We start from the raw sequence: 17,324 nt of genomic DNA on the forward strand, positions 1-17,324 counted from the left end.
TCTTATTATCACAAAAGTGTAGCACACCTGAAGCCATCTTGAATCAAACAGATAAAACTTAAAACATTGAATTTAGAAAGAAACAAAATGATTGGGTTCCTTTTGTCATAGATACTACGGTTAGTGCTGTAGAAAGAAAAAATAAGATATGTTTTAAGTGAGTTCTCAAATATCTTTCTCTTCTAATTCATTAAAACATTCTCACATGTGGACTGAAATATACACTTTCAAAACCAGCAGCAGACTGCCAGTTAACTTCCTCAGGACCAGCAGCTTTACCAGAGTATTCTAATGAGAACTAGAGTGCTAACATTCTGAATATATGCATAAAGCGTGGCGCATCTGAATGCCTTCTTGATGGAATCGAGGTGGAAAACTGAAAACATTTTCTACTTAGGATAATGTAGTAAATTAGGACATTAGGGAGCTTCATACCAAATAAGTCTCCTAAGATGGCCACCAGAGGAAAATGAGCCCAAATGTAGCACAAATATCACGCAAATGTAGCCCTAGTGTAGCCTAACGAGAAAAGTTTGCAAAACACTTAGGGGCATATTTAAGAGCTTCTAGCACCACCTTAGCACCGTCATAGCATAATTTGTTTATGTTAAGGGAGCGCTAAAATGGCATTTTCTGCTGCGCTATATTTACAATGCATGCATTGCGCCACTTTGTAACCACTTGTGCCACGTTATGCCTGCGCCAGGCATAAAGTATGCAAGGGGGCGTTCCGGTGCTAGGAGGCCCACAAAAATGGCACAGGAGCAAGAAAAGTGCTTATCATAGCTGATGCACCACGTTTCCTAAATATGGGCCTTAATTTTTTTTTTTTTTTGCAGTTTTAGAGAGGGCACATTTGACCCGAAGGCATTGGAGTGCTTTACCTCAGCATCAGTTACATTGCACAAGGACACATTAATTTTGGTTTTAGGCATGGGGAGAATAAGAGATATGCCCAGAATCACAGGATGTTGAGCTGACACCAAAACTCGAACCTGGTTCCCCAGTTGCAAAGTCTGCAGCTCTGGCAATAACGCAAAATCTTCTCCCCTAAGTGAAACATATAATAAGGTGATTAACTGGATAAAAAAACCTAAAGGGACTGGCGGTACCTATCCCCAAAATATGACATTGGTGGTTTGGCTCAAGCCAAACCGCCAATGTACCACTCCGTCCGCCAGGGCGGTAACAGCCGTCGGGCTGGAGACTTCGGTCTCCAGCCAGGTGGCTGTCACAATCCCACCCATGGGAGTATGACCCTCCTACCACCATGGTTTTTGTGGCAATCTTACCGCCATGAAAACCATCCCCCGAGTATTCCCCCACTCTCTTCCTTCCCCTTCCGCCCGACATACACACACCTACATGCGCACACAGACACACTCATACACACATGTGTACCCATATCCACCCACGCATGCATACATACATATACACACCGCAGCACACACTAACATACATTGAAGCACACACACATTCACAACACACAACAGACACGTACACTCACATCCATTCATTCACACACGCATTCCACACGACTCACACCCACATGCACACATACAAAAACAGACACACACACCACCGCACACACACACAACATACCCCACCCCATCCCCTGTTGCACAACCTGACTTACCTGCTTGCAGGGGGTCCTCTTGCAGGAGACGGGACGCGTTCGCCAGTGGAACACCACCAGGCCATATCATGGGTCATAATACGGTCGGTGCATTCTCCTGGCGTGGCGCTGCTCATGGCAGCAGAGCCACCTTACCGCTGTCTGCCGCCATGACCGTAGCTGGAATTCCGCCAGCCTTCTGGCAGAATTCCAGCTACTGTCATACTATGGTGGATGGCAGGTAGCCATGGCGACGGTCTTTTGGAGGCTGTCGCCGTGGCGGTAGGCGGACTTTCCCACAAATGTTAAAATGAGGGCCAAAGTTAGCAAATAATTTAAAACTGCTTTTTCGCTATTTGAGAACTCAGAAAATATGTCCATGTTTTTGTTTTTTAGAGCACTAACCACAATTTTTATGGGAATAAGACCCTCACATTTGTATATTTGCTAAAGGATATCTTTTAGGTATTACAGATTGTAACAAATATAAAATGTTAGCATTCTAGTTGTTCATTAGAATACGTTGAGGAACCAGAAGTCAAGGGAACAGACTTGGATAGTTGAAGACAGGGAGGAGGGTGCAGAGGCAACAAGTTGACCATGATGGGCAGATCGGAGTGGCAGGACAATGGACCATGGAGGGCAGGGGGAAGGGGGCAGAGGCAACAAACCAACAATGAAGGACAGGCAAGAGTGGCTGTGGCAATATAACAGACCACTGAGGGCAGAAGGAAGAGGCAGTGCAACCATACATGCCAACAGGCTTGATTCAGAAAGGAGACTCCCATTGTGTTTAAGCCCAAAGGGGCTTATTGTATCTGTTGCCTGCCTAAAAAATAAAGAAATAATAATAAAATCTCCTCTTTTTCAATGTGAGTCAATGGGGAAAATCAATTCAGGAGGAGGGCAAGAGAAATGGTGTAAGGACATTGAGTCGGATAACAGAGGGCAGGAGGGAGATGGGCAGTGGTACCAAGTTGACCTTACAGAGCAGGCTTCAGGGATTGCAGCAGCACAATACACCACACAGGGCAAGCAGGAAAGCAGTGCAGCACAATGGACCATGGAAAGCAATAGGAAAGGGACAGTTCCATGCATATGGACGACAAAGAGAAGAGGGGAAAGAGGCAAGGGCAGCAGGCTGACCATACCAGACAAACAGGAGGGACAGTTGCAGCATAACAGACCTTGAAGGGAAGGAGGGAGGATGCTGGGGCACAACAATGGCCCAGACAAGGCTGGAGGGAGGGGAAAGCAGCCTCCACATGGAAAATGGAGAGCAGGAGGCAAGGGGGCAGGAGCAGCAAACTGACCATGGAGGGCAGGAAGGGTGGGCATTGGAAGCACAACACACCATGTCAACAACAGTGAGACTATGGGCCTGATTACAACTTTGGAGGACGGTGTTCATCTGTCCCAAATGTGACGGATATACCACCTACCGTATTACGAGTTCCATAGGATATAATGGACTCGTAATAGGGTAGGTGGTTAACACCGTCCTCCAAAGTTGTAATCAGGCCCTATATTGGCATTCACACAAACAATGGAGGGAAGGTGGGAGGGGGTCAGGGTCAGAAAGCTGACCACACAGGGCAGGTGGGAGGGGCTGTGGTAGCACAGAAGACCATGCATGGCAAGCAGGAGGGATAGTGGCAGCACAACAGCCATGGTGGGCAACAGGGAGGGTCATTCACAAAGAACCATGGAGGACAGAAGGGAGGAGTAGGGATTGGACACAGACTGTCACCGGGGCTCCCATTATCCTAATGAGGCTGCTGGATTAGGGCTGCAGCATCACCTGGATTGTGGGGACCTGAGTCCAATCCTACACCATGTGATGACTGTCGGCCTAATCCGTTTCCAGCCATCTCTGCCCAAGAACAGGGATGATTTGTGGCAACCGGGCACATGACATAATGACTTCTCAGGGGAATCATGGTGGATCAGATCTCATCCTTTTCTCGCATTTACATTAGTCTCACACATGCAAAGACAAACGGAGGCAGGAAATGGTTCAATAAGATTTATTGAATCAGCTACAAATTAGGTGAAGTGGCATGAAAATCAATAATGAAAATGATGAAACATACTAGATGTTTTCATGGCAAGGAAAGTGAAACACAGAAAAAGTCCCACCATACTGTCACTATGCACACTATATGCGATTCCTATCTAAGCTATGTTAGAGCACAGCAGGATATGGCCTAATCCGCCCTTCAGGAAACTCCCCTGGGAAAACATAATCCCCCATACCTGAGCAAGAAAGCCTATTGTCTATAGAGACACCATCATCTGGCTGGAATCTCCCTCTAATGTGCAGGGGACAGAGAAATGGTTTTATAATAAAACAGCTGATGTTCTGAGAAAATGTCTCCACGAAAGGATGTATGTATTTCTGTGAACATTGGAGACACAGTGTACCACTTGTGCCAGCAACCCTATCTCGCTGCAGCCTTGAGGCAAACACAAAGTGAAAAGAATGTCTTACGTGGAAACGCTATGCTTTCCTAGGAAAAAGAACAAGTAGATAAAGAAAATAAAACAACACCATGAATGTGGCCTATTCTGAAATAACAGAAATTAAGCAGAATAAAATGTAACTGGGCTAAAGGGCACAAGCAGCAGGCCTAGGTACTAAGATAACGTGCCCAGAGACAGCACTAAAATGGCTATACATCAAGACAGGAGAGGGCAGGGAAAGGGGCTTCAAAACAGCTCACAAAGGGTAGGCAGGAGGAGCAGGTGCACCACAACAAAGCATTGAAGGCAGAAGAGAGTGGCAGCAAAATGGGCCATTGAAGACAGAAGGGAGGGAGATAGTGCATGGAACACGGACAGGCAGAGTGGAGGGGGCAGGGACAGGCGGCAGCTATCTGACCATGCTAGGCTGGTGGGAAGGACAGTGCCAGCTCAACAGAACACTCAGAGTGGATAGGAGGGGCAGTGGCAGGTCCATGGAACATGGAGGGCCAAAAGGAGAGAACAGGGGCATGCACATACACATTGGAGGTCAGGAGGAAGGAGGATGGGGCAGAAAGCTAAGCACAGAGGCTAAGCAGAAGGGCCATGATGAGGCATACAATTGGGCAATGGAGGGAAGAAGGAGTAGGCAGGGGTACCAAGGTAAATGGAGGGCAGTGGCAGCCCATCGGATCGTGTAGGGTAGGAGGGAGGGGGCTGGTGCATGGACTTGGACAACAGGGGGTAGGGAGGAGGTGAATGGGACAGCAAGCTAACTCCCAATGTTTTTAAGCCTGAAAAGTCTTTATTTGATCTGTCTCCAGACTAAAAACTCTTCTTTTTCAATGTTAGTGAATGGGGAAAATCAGGGCAAGCGGGAAGAGTAGTGGCAGAACAACGGGCACACAGGTCTATAATGAGGTAGCAGGAGAATGGACTTGGACAATGGATGGCAAGGAGCCAGACGGGGGAGGGGCAGCAGCTGCAATCTTGTGGGGAGGTGGCAGCACAATCCCATGTCAGACCCTACATCAAACCTATCCCCCACTGTGCATTACAATGGGCATCTTACTTAAAGCTAAAAAAATACCTTAGAAATTCACTGAAAAAACAAAGGTAAGAAGAGTCTTATAAGTAGGAAATAGAATTAAAAAATCCTTACAAATTAACTAAAAACCAAAGGTTACAGAGACTTTATAGTTAGGTTTGGATTTTACACACACAAAAAAATAGAAATTCAGCTGTTACAGTTAGAGTTATTTCAAATTACTCTAATTTGTGCCCTAACTGTAACTCACACACTCCCCATGCACTGCTAATTACCCCATATATAACATCACTCATGACACATCCTATGACATCATTGATCATATGACTGTAACATTTGCAATAAAATTGTGAATGGTAAGGGAGCGAGTTACAGTTACCTTTGGGGCAAATCAAAATTATTTCAGATTTATTCTCCTGGGATACTCCCAGCCATGTGCTATTGGTTAACTTGATCCTTAGTTAGAAATAGCACAAACATTTTTCAGGCACGTCATGCTGCAAATCCACACCCTGAGAATTAAGAACAATCTAGCAGCAGGACACCTGTTTTGTTACTGCACAAAGCCATATATGGGTGCAACTACAATAAAATACAACCAGATGACTCTGCAAGCTCTTCAGTCCTTTGATTTACAAACAATGGGGCAGAAAAAGGTTGGAATGCTTAATAAAATACTTTGTTTACAAGAATATATTATCCAGTGACCAGGAGTGCCCTCTATAAAAGTCTGATTTGAAGATTTGCATATAAATATGGCTAAATCAATCTTGCTTTTTCAGCACAAATTCTCACTGGCAAACTTTTAAATCTGCTGAGGAGTTCAGTCTCTGTCTGCGGCGCGAACAGACATGGAGAAATCACCTCTCCTATTTCACCAAGTTAAATTTGCTCATTCGAGAGGGGAACTGATAAATGGCAGCTGCTGGTTTTGAAATGGGCTTTTTACCAGCTTTGAATTCTTAAGTAAATTTTACTCAGGTGTCAGAGAGAGGTTTATGTACCCATCATTGTACAAGGCTATTAGATGTGCTCTCTTCTGCTGGATGCACCGCCAGCACTTAGAGAGCTTGTCAACATGCTGACAGAGCAGCCGAAGTGCCCCATAGGACAGAGGGCTAGAGGAGCAAAAGGTGCAGAGGAGAGTAGGGAACAATGGAGGGCTGGTGTCAGCGGGGGAGGACACTGTGTAAAGGTGGCAATTTTAGGTGCAAAGCGGGATGTGTATGGAAAAAAGGAGAGGAGGGGGCTTAGGAAATATAGGCCCTCATTACGCGCCACCCACCAAACTCGTACCACCACCTGACCGTCAGTGCAGCAGAACAGTGCCGGACCTATTATGAGTTCACAGCAAGGCGGGCGGGTGGAAACAACATTTCCGCTCACCGGTCCTGTGGTGAAAAGGCCCTTAACATTGACGCTGGCTCACAATCGAGCCGGCGGCAATGTAGAGGTGCGGCGGGTGCAGCCCTACAGGACTGTCCATAGGGGCCCCTGCACTGCCCATGCCAAGTACATGGGCAGTGCAGGGGCCCCCATGGGTCCCCCAGCACCCCCTTTCTGCCAGCCTTTGTGTGGCAGGGCTACCACCATGCAAAGGCTGGCAGAAAGGGGTCTCGTAATCCCCAGGGCAACGCTGCAAACAGTGTTGCCCTGGCAGATTGAGACCCCCGAGACCACCAGGCTGTCGGCAACCTGGCGATGTCAGCAGTCCAACCGCAGCAGCTCCGTCACTGTCGTAATGTGGAGGCGGGTCCGATGCTTTGGCGGCAGTCCGACCTGAACCGCGGCCCTCGCATTCTCATGACCGCCAGGGTCGTAACGAGGCCCATAGTGTACTTTGGAACAAATTGTACATTGGAGCAAATGCAAGATTTCCTTGCCTCGACAAGACAGGAACCACATGGGTAACAGCAATACTTTTCTCTTTCACACATACTAGATGTCCCACATAAGCATGAACAGTGAGGAGTCACCACAGAGAGCAGTTAAAAGTAACATGCTTTCTTTACACAGAAATCATTATGTAACAAAGGCAATACAATCCAATGGTGAGGAAAATTCCTTCACTGGTGAGGCTTGTTGGGCCTGGCTCTTTTTACAGGGTCATCCCTAAACCTTTTGCCTCCTGTTTTTGTTGGCTTTAGCACTCTGGGCACTTTACCACTGCTAATAAGTGCTAATGTACATATGCTGTCTGTGGAAATTATATTGGTGATTGCTTTATCCAGTATTGGCATGTATGATTTACTAATACGTCCGTTATAAAGTGCACTAGAGGTGCTCAGGGCCTGAAAGTCAAATGTTGCTATAGGGTCTGCAGCACTGATTGTGCCACCCACATGAGTAGCCCTGTAAACATGGCTTAGACCTGCCACTACAGTGTCTGTGTGAAGTTCTAAACTGCCAATTCGACCTGGCAAGTGTATCCACTTGCCAAGCCCAAACCTTCCCTTTATATACATGCAAGGCACCCCTAATATGGGCCCAAGATAGCCTTATCAGCAGGGTGTGGTGTATTTTAAAGGTGGGACATGAACGGGTGTGTTTCACATGTCCTAACAGTGAAATACTGCCAATTTTAGTTCCATTGTTGCAAGGCCTATCCCTCTCATAGGTTATCATGGTGGCTGCTTTTAAATATCCTTACAGTGCAGTTTCCTTTTGAGAGCAGATGGAAATTTGGAGTTTGGGGTCTCTGAACTCATAATTTAAGAATACATCTTTTGGTAAAGTTGGTTTTTAGATTGTCAGTTTGAAAATGGCACTTTTAGAAAGTGGGCATTTTCTTGCTTAAACCATTCTATGACTCTGCCTGCTTGTGTATTCCCTGTCTGGGTCAGACTGACAGTTGGGATCTTTGTGAATCCCCTCTCAACAGTGACACAAAAGGAGCTGGGGTGTAGCCTGCATATCCTGATGAGCCGTCTGGGGTAGAGTGTAGGGAGGAGTGGTCACTTAGGCCTAAATGGACTGTTCCTGCCCTCACACACTGCAGTCTCCATTTCCCTAGTGTGAGTCTGGAGCCAGGCCTGGGCAAGGCAGGATTTTGGGAACAACATAGACTTTCCTTTGAAGTTTGTCTACTTCAAAAGAAGAAAGGGGGATGAGTAGTGGACCCAAATTTCCAGATGTACAGGTTACTTATAGAACCAAAAAGAACATCTGCCAAGGAGAAGAGCTGAAGAGCTGGAGGAGGAGCACTGTCCCTTTGCCTGTGACAGTACTTTGCTGGGTTGGTCTGCAGTTTCTGCTTCTGCCTGAAAGAGGACAAAGACACGACTTTGTGATATATTCCTGCTTGTGAAGCATCTTAATGGACTTGGACTAAGCTTGCTTTCTGTTTTGAAGTCTCAGGGTCATCAAAGACTTCCTCTGCCAGCACCTGGACTCTCTGCTGAGACTCCTACCCTGCCAAAGTGGTGCCCTATCCAGTCTCTGGGCCCTTGAAAGGTGAAGCTGGTGGAACAAGGACTGAAATCCATGCACAGGGAGCCGTTCAGGGAAAGTCTTAACCACCACCTGCAACGCAGCTGTAAAAATGACACGCCACCTGACTCCGGCTGATTGTAATGCATCACCTGCCTAACGGCTGGAGAAATGACGTAGCACCCACTTGCAGCTGCTGAAAACGAGGCAAACCCCACGCAGTGCCATTTCCCATCACTGTGCGGCTCGATTTCTCATGCAACATTGCTGGGCACAAAAATCCACATGAACCTGCTTGGATCCGAGGTGCCCCTTCCGGAAATAGACGCATCGCTCTCTTGCAGAGGGAAAAAAGATGCATCGCCCACCTGACCAGAGAAGAAACGATGCATGGCCTCACTTGTGAGTAAGGAATCGACGCATCACTGACTTTTCTGAAGCACACTCGCCCGTGCATTCTGATTTTTGATGCAAACCAGGTACTTTGTGTAAAAATGTTTCCTTTGTTTTCTATTGAGTAAAACTCTTTTTACTTTAAAAATCCATAAGCTGTCTTGTGTATGTTGGAATTTTGTCATTTTGGTCTTGTTTGATTTAGATAAATATTGCCTATTTTTTGGAAACTGGTGTGGTGTCCATTTTGTATTGTGTACACTGTGTTACTGTGTGTTTTTGGATGCAAATACTTTACATAATGCCTTTGAGATAAGCCTGACTGCTTGTGCCAAGCTTCCAAGGGGTGAGCAGGTGTAATCTAAGTGTGTATCTCCATTGCCCTGATTAGAGTGAGGGTCCCTCCTTGGACAGAGTGCAAACTGACTGCCAACCGGAGACCCCGTTTCTAACATTGGAAGCAGCAATGGAATAGAACTTGTATTCGTACTTGACATACAGTGATTATGTGTACATTACTGTTTTCAGTGCAGAACATTACATGACCACATACTACTTGTTTTTGCGTTTGCTTTTTTGGACTTTTTTACTTCCATTATTTTGTGATTTTGAACTTCTCTTGGAAACTCTCTGAACTACTTAGGAACTTTGCATTTTTTGAGTACTCATCAACATGTCTCAATCAGGGGATGCACCAGCTCTGCTTACAAAGGATGTTTTTGAGTTGGAGAAACTGGAGGAATACACAGTGGGCAAAGATCTTGCCTGCCCAATCAGGAGCTCCATCAGGAAGGAGGAGCAGCAAATGGCATTTAGGGAATGGGTGACAACGAAGGAGGCTGGGAGGCACACAGAGGAGGAGGAAGAGGAGGTGCAGAGTAATCCAGGTGGTGTAGTGGATGTACCTATTCTGCCTGGGGGAGGGTCTCCAGGGCAGGTAGCAGTATATCTTCTAAGGGTCTGACTCATGAGGAGTTGTTGGACAGACAAGCAAAGAGGGTACACCAGTTTGAGCTAGAGAACCTTAAGATGAAGATGGAGGAGACAAGGCTGGCCTTAGAGGAGAAAAAAGATGCTCTTGGCTCATGAGCTAACCTTAAGAAAGCTGGAAGCCATGAGGGCTGAGTCCAGTTCAGATGGTGGCAGAAAACATCTTATGTCCTGTACTGAAGAAGTGTACATTCCCAGAGACTTGGTGCCCAGCTTTAAGGAGGGGGTTAACATACACTAGGAGGTTCAGGGGTATGAGGTAGCTCCAATGGTGCACAGGGTGACTGAGGTGGATTGGGGAACTGGCATGGGAAGTCATATTTCTAGTGGCGGAAGGGGCACTCTTCTGGCTCTAAGTGAGAGTGAAAGGGAGAGGGGTTCCCCCAGGTAGAGGTCCTGGTTGTGAGGTATGGAGACACCCCAGAAGAGTGTGGGTTGAGTGACAGGGACAGTCAGATACTGTTTCACCGGTCTCAGGAGAGTGATGTGGGGTACTTTTTCAAGGCTGAGGCACTGGATAGTTGGGTGAAGGATAGTTTGGCTAGCTCACGTTTGAGGCTCTGTGATGTGATGTGGAGGCAGACCACTGGGTGAGTACTAGAGGGTCTGAAGAGACATTTGGGGGTGCTTTTGAACGGAGCGGCTTAGATATTTCCTAACCAGGTCAGGTGGGGAAGGCTTGCCATGTCCCAGGTAGGTCCCTGTGCAGTGGGATGGGTGATGGATCCCATGTCCAGTCTCATAGGGGAGGGAATGAGGGTGGGGTGAGTCCCAGGATGGCCAGGATCCAGTCCCAGAGCCTGGAGGGTTCCATGAGGGAACACCAGGAGGGTAGCCCAGCCAGTGCCGTAGGGACATCTGCTGAGGGGTACCCTATAGTGTGAGGAGAACATGTGGGGTGCGGCTGTTGCCAGCATCCCGCCAGTTCTGGTATCTGGCAGTACTACTCCTAGTGAGGCGGTGCAGATATCCAGACAGAGGATTGAGAGGGGGTTGGAGGCCCCAGTGGAGAACCTGGACGGTCAGGGGTCAGCTTTGAGGGCAGAGTGCCACAGGAATGACCTTGGTGATACCAATTCTGTGCTGGGGGCGATCCAGGCTCTGCCAGATGGGCAGAGGTCAGGAGACCGATGCTAGCCAGACTCTGGTGCAGCCCTTAGGGAAGGTGTTTCCCTTATGGGGGATAGATGTGCTCCCCAAAAAGGCTTAGGTTTCCAGGCAGTGGTCCAGCCTGAGCGTACAGACCCTAGGCTGGAGGGTCTGGTGCAGGGGATAAACTCTGACCTGAGGAGGGGGAGATTTGCCATGTCACTCTCCCCAGTGTGACTTCTCAGGGGGCTCTCCATGGTGGGGGGGTGCATAACCCTGGGAGTAGGGGCAGGGGAGGGAGAGGTTCACCTCTGACCCCAGTTCAATCCAAGGGTACAGACCCTGGGTTGAAGGGCCTGGTTCAGGGTGCCCCCCTGACCTGGAGGGAGGGGTAACTGCTAATACTGCCCCTACCATGTTGTCTTCTGGGGGTACCGCTCCAGGCAGGAGGGTGCAGAGCCCCAGAAGGAGCGTTAGGGCTGCCTAGCCCCTGACCCTTACCCAACCTAAGGGTGCAGACCCTGGGCAGGGCGACCAGTGCCAGGAATCCATTCCTTCACTGGTGGGAGAATTGTGCAGGACTGCTTCCTTAAGCACCCTGACAATTCTGGATTCTGGGCAGACCACTACTATTTGGGAGGTGCAGGACCCCATAATGAGGGGTACGGGGAGAGAAGCCTCACCCCTCACCACTGTCACACCTGAAGGTACAGACCCCAGGTTGTAAGACCAGTTGCAGGTAAACATCCCTGTACTGGTGGGAGAATTGTGCAGGACTGCTTCTACAAGTGCCCTGACAATTCTGGACTCTGGTGGTACATCTCTTAGGGGGAGGATACAGGGACCCGGAGGGGAGTACCAGTGTCAGGCTGCTGTCCCTGACCTGGTGGAAGGGAGAGTGGAGAAAGGGTGCCAGGCACCTGGGGCTCCTGCCCCCCACTTTCCAAAGTCATAGCTGCTGGAGAGCCCTGGAAGGCCTGTGGCCTGACTCTCATTCCTGACAGTTGTCAGTGGCCATTGTGGCTTGCTGTCCTGGTGGTCAGAATTGCCCCTGGTAAGGTGAAGGACAGGAGTCACACCCCAGGGGTGGAGTGGACCACACCACTGTATTGGCCATTGCAGTACTGTCTGCTCAGTGGGATACTTCTGTGAGCAAAGAAAGGTTAGGTGCTGCAATAATGGTATCTGCATTTTAGTGGGCCCTGAGAGTATGGACAGAGGGATCCAACTGGGTTCAGGAAGGCATAGAACTGGAACATGCCCTGCCGTTGCAGGCCAAAGTCCATGTTCTATCACCCCAATCAGGGAAGTCCATCAAGGTATTGATTGGTCTCACCTGGCTTTTGGCTGGTGGGGGCTGTGTTGGACCTGGCCCTTTTTGCAGGGTCATCCCTAATGTTTTTGTCTCCTTCCTCCTATTTTTTTCTGACCTGTTTTTGGTGGCTTTAGGACGCTGGTCACTTTACTACTGCTAACCAGTGCGAAAGTGCATATGCTCTCTGTGTAATTTATATTAGTGATTGGTTTATTCAGAATTGCCATATTTGATTTACTAGTATGTCCCTAATAAAGTGCACTAGAAGCACTCTGGGTCTGTAAATCAAATGCTACTAGTGTGCCTGCAGCACTGATTGTGCCACCCACATGAGTTACCATGTAAACATGACGCAGACCTGCCATTGCAGTGTCTGCGCGTGCAGTTTTAAACTGCTAATTCGACCTGGCAAGTGCACCCACTTGCCAGGCCCAAACCTTCCAATTTAATACATGTAAGGCACCCCTAAGGTAGGCCCTAGGTAGCCCCATGGCAGGGTGCAATGTATGTTAAAGGTGGGACATGTACTGATGGGTTTTACATGTCCTATCAGTGAAATACTTTCAAAATAATTTTTCACTGTTGCAAGGAATATCTTTCTCAGAGGTTAACATGGTGGCTGCCTTTTGTTATCCTTAAAGTACAGTTTCCCTTTGAGAGCAGATGGAAATGTGGAGTTTGGGGTCTCTGAACTCACAGTTTAAAAATAAATCTTTTTGGTAAAATTGGTTTTTAGATTGTCAGTTTGGAAGTGCCACTTTTAGAAAGTGGGCATTTTCGTGCTTAAACCATTCTGTGACTCTGCCTGCTTGCGTATTCCCTGTCTGGGTCAGACTGAGAGTTGTGCTGTTTGTGAATTCCTTCTAGACAGTGACACAAAGGGAGCTGGAGTGTAGCCTGCATATCCTGATGGGCCGACTGGGCTAGAGTGGAGGGTGGAGTGGTCACTTACACCCGAATGGGCAATGCCTGCCCTCACACAATGCAATCTCCAACACCCTGGTGTGAGTCTGGAGCCAGGCCTGGGCAAGGCAGGATCTTGTTAACAACAGAGACTTTCCTTTGAAGTCGGCCTACTTCAAAGGCAGAAAGGGGTATAAGTAGTGGACCCAAAACCCCAGATTTTCATATTACTTCTGGAACCAAGAGGAACCTCTGCCAAGGCATAGAGCTGAAGAGCTGAAGAGCTGCAGGAGGAGTACTTTCCCTTTGCCTGTGACTGTGCTTTGCTGGGTTGGCCTGCAGGTGCTGCTTCTGCCTGAACAAGGATAAAGACTGGACTCTGTGGTATAATTCTGCTTGTGAAGAATCTCCAAGGGCTTGGACTGAGCTTGTCTCCTGTTTTAAAGTTTCCAGGCCATCAAAGACTTCCTCTGATAGCACCTGGACTCTGGTGAGACTCCTGCCCTGCCAAGTGGTCCCTATCCAGTCCCTGTGCCCTTGAAAGGTGAAGTTTGTAGAACAAGGACTGAATACACACACAGGGAGAAGTGAGGGGAAATTTTGATGCACCACCTGCAATATGGCATTAAAAAACGACATGCCCCCAGACTCACAGCTGATTTCGACGTATCACCTGCAGTGCGGCTGGAGAAACGATGCAACACGCGCTTGCAGTTGGTGAAAATGACGCAAACACCATGCAGCTCGGTTTTCCATCACCGTGCAGCTGGATTTTTCACACAACATCACTGGGTGTCAAAATTCACATGAAACATCGAGGATCTGAGTTGCCCCGTCTGGAAATCAACTCTTCGCTCTCTTGCGGGAGAGAAAAGCAATGCATTGCCTACCCGACCGGAGAAGAAACGATGCACAGCCTCACTTGCGAGAAGGAATCAACGCATCGCTGACTTTTCTGATGCACACTCACACTTGCGGCTTTATTTTTTACTCAAACCAGGTACTTTGGGTTAAAACTGCATTTCCATTGTTTTCCATGGAGTAAGACTGTTTTTACTTTAAAAATGCATAACTTGACTTGTGTATGTTGGATTTTTATTGTTTTGCTCTTGTTTGATTTAGATGAATAGTGCATATTGTTTGCAACTGGTGTGGTGTCCGTTTTGCAGTGTTTTCACTTTATTACTTGGGGTACTTTGGGGTAAAAATACATTGCACATTGCATTTGGGATAAGCCTGACTGCTTGTGACAAGCTACCCAGGGGTTGAGCAGGAGTTATCTAAGTGTGTATCTCCATTGCCCTGACAAGAGTGAGGGTCACTGCTTGGGCAGAGTGCAAACTGACTGCCAACCAGAGACCCCATTTAATAACAAGGCTCATGCCACATCTGTTGTCCCTGTAGTGATAATGGGTGGTGGATAGTGTTAGACCTGACAGCCTCCCCCAACTTTTTGCCTGCCTCCCTCCCTCCACTTTTCTGACACTGTTCTTGCTGGTTTTAGGACTCTGCACACTTTACCATTGCTAACCAGTGTTAAAGTTCATATGCTCTCGCCCTTAAACATGGTAACATTGGTTCATTCCCAATTGGCATATCTGATTTACTTGTAAGTCCCTAGTAAAGTGCACTACATGTGCCCAGGGCCAGTAAATTGAATGCTACTAGTGGGCCTGTAGCACTGGTTGTGCCACCCCCAAAAGCAGCTCCCTAACCATGCCTCAGGCCTGCCATTGCAAGGACTGTGTGGGCAGTTTCACTGCCACTTCGACTTGGCATTTAAAAGTACATGCCAAGTCTTAAACTTCCCTTTTTCTACATATAGGTCACCTTTAAGGTAGACCCTAGGTAACCCATGGGGCAGGGTGTTATGTAGTTAAAAGGCAAGACAGGTACATGTGTGTTTTATCTGTCCTAGTAGTGAAAAACTCCTAAATTCGTTTTCCACTGCTGTGAGGCCTGCTCCTTTCATAGGATAGCATTAGGGTTACCCTCATATACTGTTTGAGCTGTAGATTCTGATCAGAAAGGGGTAACCAGGTAATATTTAGTATAGCCAAAATTATAATAGAAAATCCGGCTTATTGGTGAGGTTGGATTTTATATTACTATTTTAGAAATGCCACTTTTAGAAAGTGAGCATTTATCTGCACCTAAAATCCATCTGTGCTTTACAGCCTGTCTCCAATCCAAATCTGGTCTGGGCTGGTTGACAGCTCCCTTGTGCATTTCACCCAGACAACCACAACACAAGATACTCAGTCACACCTACATTCATCTGCATACTGAATGGGTCTTCCTGGGCTGGGAGGTTGGAGGGCCTGACACTTACATTTCAAAGACTAGTGGCCTGCCCTCACACAATGGACTGAAAACCCAGCTATTGGTACCCTGGCAGAGAGACCTGTACTGAAAGGGGACCTTGTGCACTTCAAAACCATTCTTTGACGTCTCCCCCACTTCAAAGGCATTTTTGGGTACATAAACTGGGTCTCTGACCCCACCAACTCAGACACTTGTGGACCTAAACCTGCAACCTGTCAAGAGTAACTGCCTGGTTGGAACTGCTGCCCAGCTGTTGCCCTGCTGCCTTGCTGCCCTCTGACTTTGCTGAGAAGTGCTCTCCAAGGGGTTGGATTGAGCTTGCCTCCTGTTTTCTGGGGTCTCAGGGCCAAAGATACTTCATCTCTTCAGGAAACTCCTTGTGCACCGAAAATCGGCGTACAGTCTGCCGGAAACATCGCACAACCTGCCTTGGGATGAGAAAATCGCTTCACAGCCAGTGAAGCAGCCCGACTTCCAGAGTGACGAATCGATGCAGTACCCACCTTGTGGCCGGAAATTCGATGCACAGCCCTTCTGGATCAACACATAGCTGAACCAGAATGATGCAGCCCGACTTCCCGAGTGAAGAATCGACGTGCCTGCCATACAATAGAAAATTTGACGCTTCGCCATACCGGATCGACGCAATGCCTATGACTTCATCCCTCACACCCTTGATTTCCCCACATCTTCCCTGGGTGTCAAAAATATCCCTGCATCGCAGTGAGGACCCAAGACTGCGCACCGGAAATCAACGCAAAACCCCTTGCAGCGTGGAAAGAAACAACGCAACGTCTGTGCCGCACCGGAAATTCCGACGCACACCCTATTTTTCCACGCATCTCCTCCTCTGCGGTCACTGTGTGTTATTTTTTACGCAAACCAGGTACTTTGTGAAACTAAGAGACAACTGTTGATTTCTATGATTTCAGACTCTTTTTAATCTTGCCAAAGTGATATCTCAACTTCTGCTCATTGAATCTTTATTGTTTTCACCTTAATTTAGCAAGATAAATATCTTATATTTTTCTAAATCTGTGTAGTTTATTTGTGTTTCACTGTGTTACGTATGATTTGTTGCACAAATACTTTACTTATTGCCTTCTAAATTCAGCCTGACTGCTCAGTGCCAAGCTACTAGAGGGTGGGCACAGGATAATTTGGATTTTGTGTGACTTACCCTGACTAGTATTGTGGTCCCTATTTGGGCAAAGGTGATAAACTCTGCCAAATAGAGACCCCATTTCTAACAGATAGCATCGAAGGCTAACGGTTGCTGGAGCAGAAAAGGGGTGGGCTATGTAACAGCCTAGAATGTTGGAGTTCGGTGTAAGCCTTTCATAGTATAAGACAAGGTTGATGGACAGACTGGGTATTTTGAGCTTTAGAATCACATTGGAAGGGTTCACACATGAATTGCAAAACAACCAAAAGCCTGTTACCTAATTGCCTACATGTATTTATGAACAGCTTAAAGTCATCAGTTCATGGGTGTGCCAATGATCCAGAATGTTGGCTTGAATGTTCAAGGAGAATTGATTCTCTGCAGGAGTGCAATAGGGCACAGGTGGGAGCCACAGATTGGGAGGGGGCAGGGAGTTGGTGGGGCCCACATGAGGTGGTGCACTTGCAATGCAATACAGGGAGGGTGACTGTGCATTATTGCACCACTGCAAGTCATTCGAGAGGGGTTTCAATCATTCTGAACCTTGTGAAAAAGGCACATATCGCATTTTTACTTTTCACAAGGTGCT

This window comes from Pleurodeles waltl, chromosome 7 (genome assembly GCF_031143425.1).
Source record: "Pleurodeles waltl isolate 20211129_DDA chromosome 7, aPleWal1.hap1.20221129, whole genome shotgun sequence".
Classification (NCBI taxonomy): domain Eukaryota; kingdom Metazoa; phylum Chordata; class Amphibia; order Caudata; family Salamandridae; genus Pleurodeles; species Pleurodeles waltl.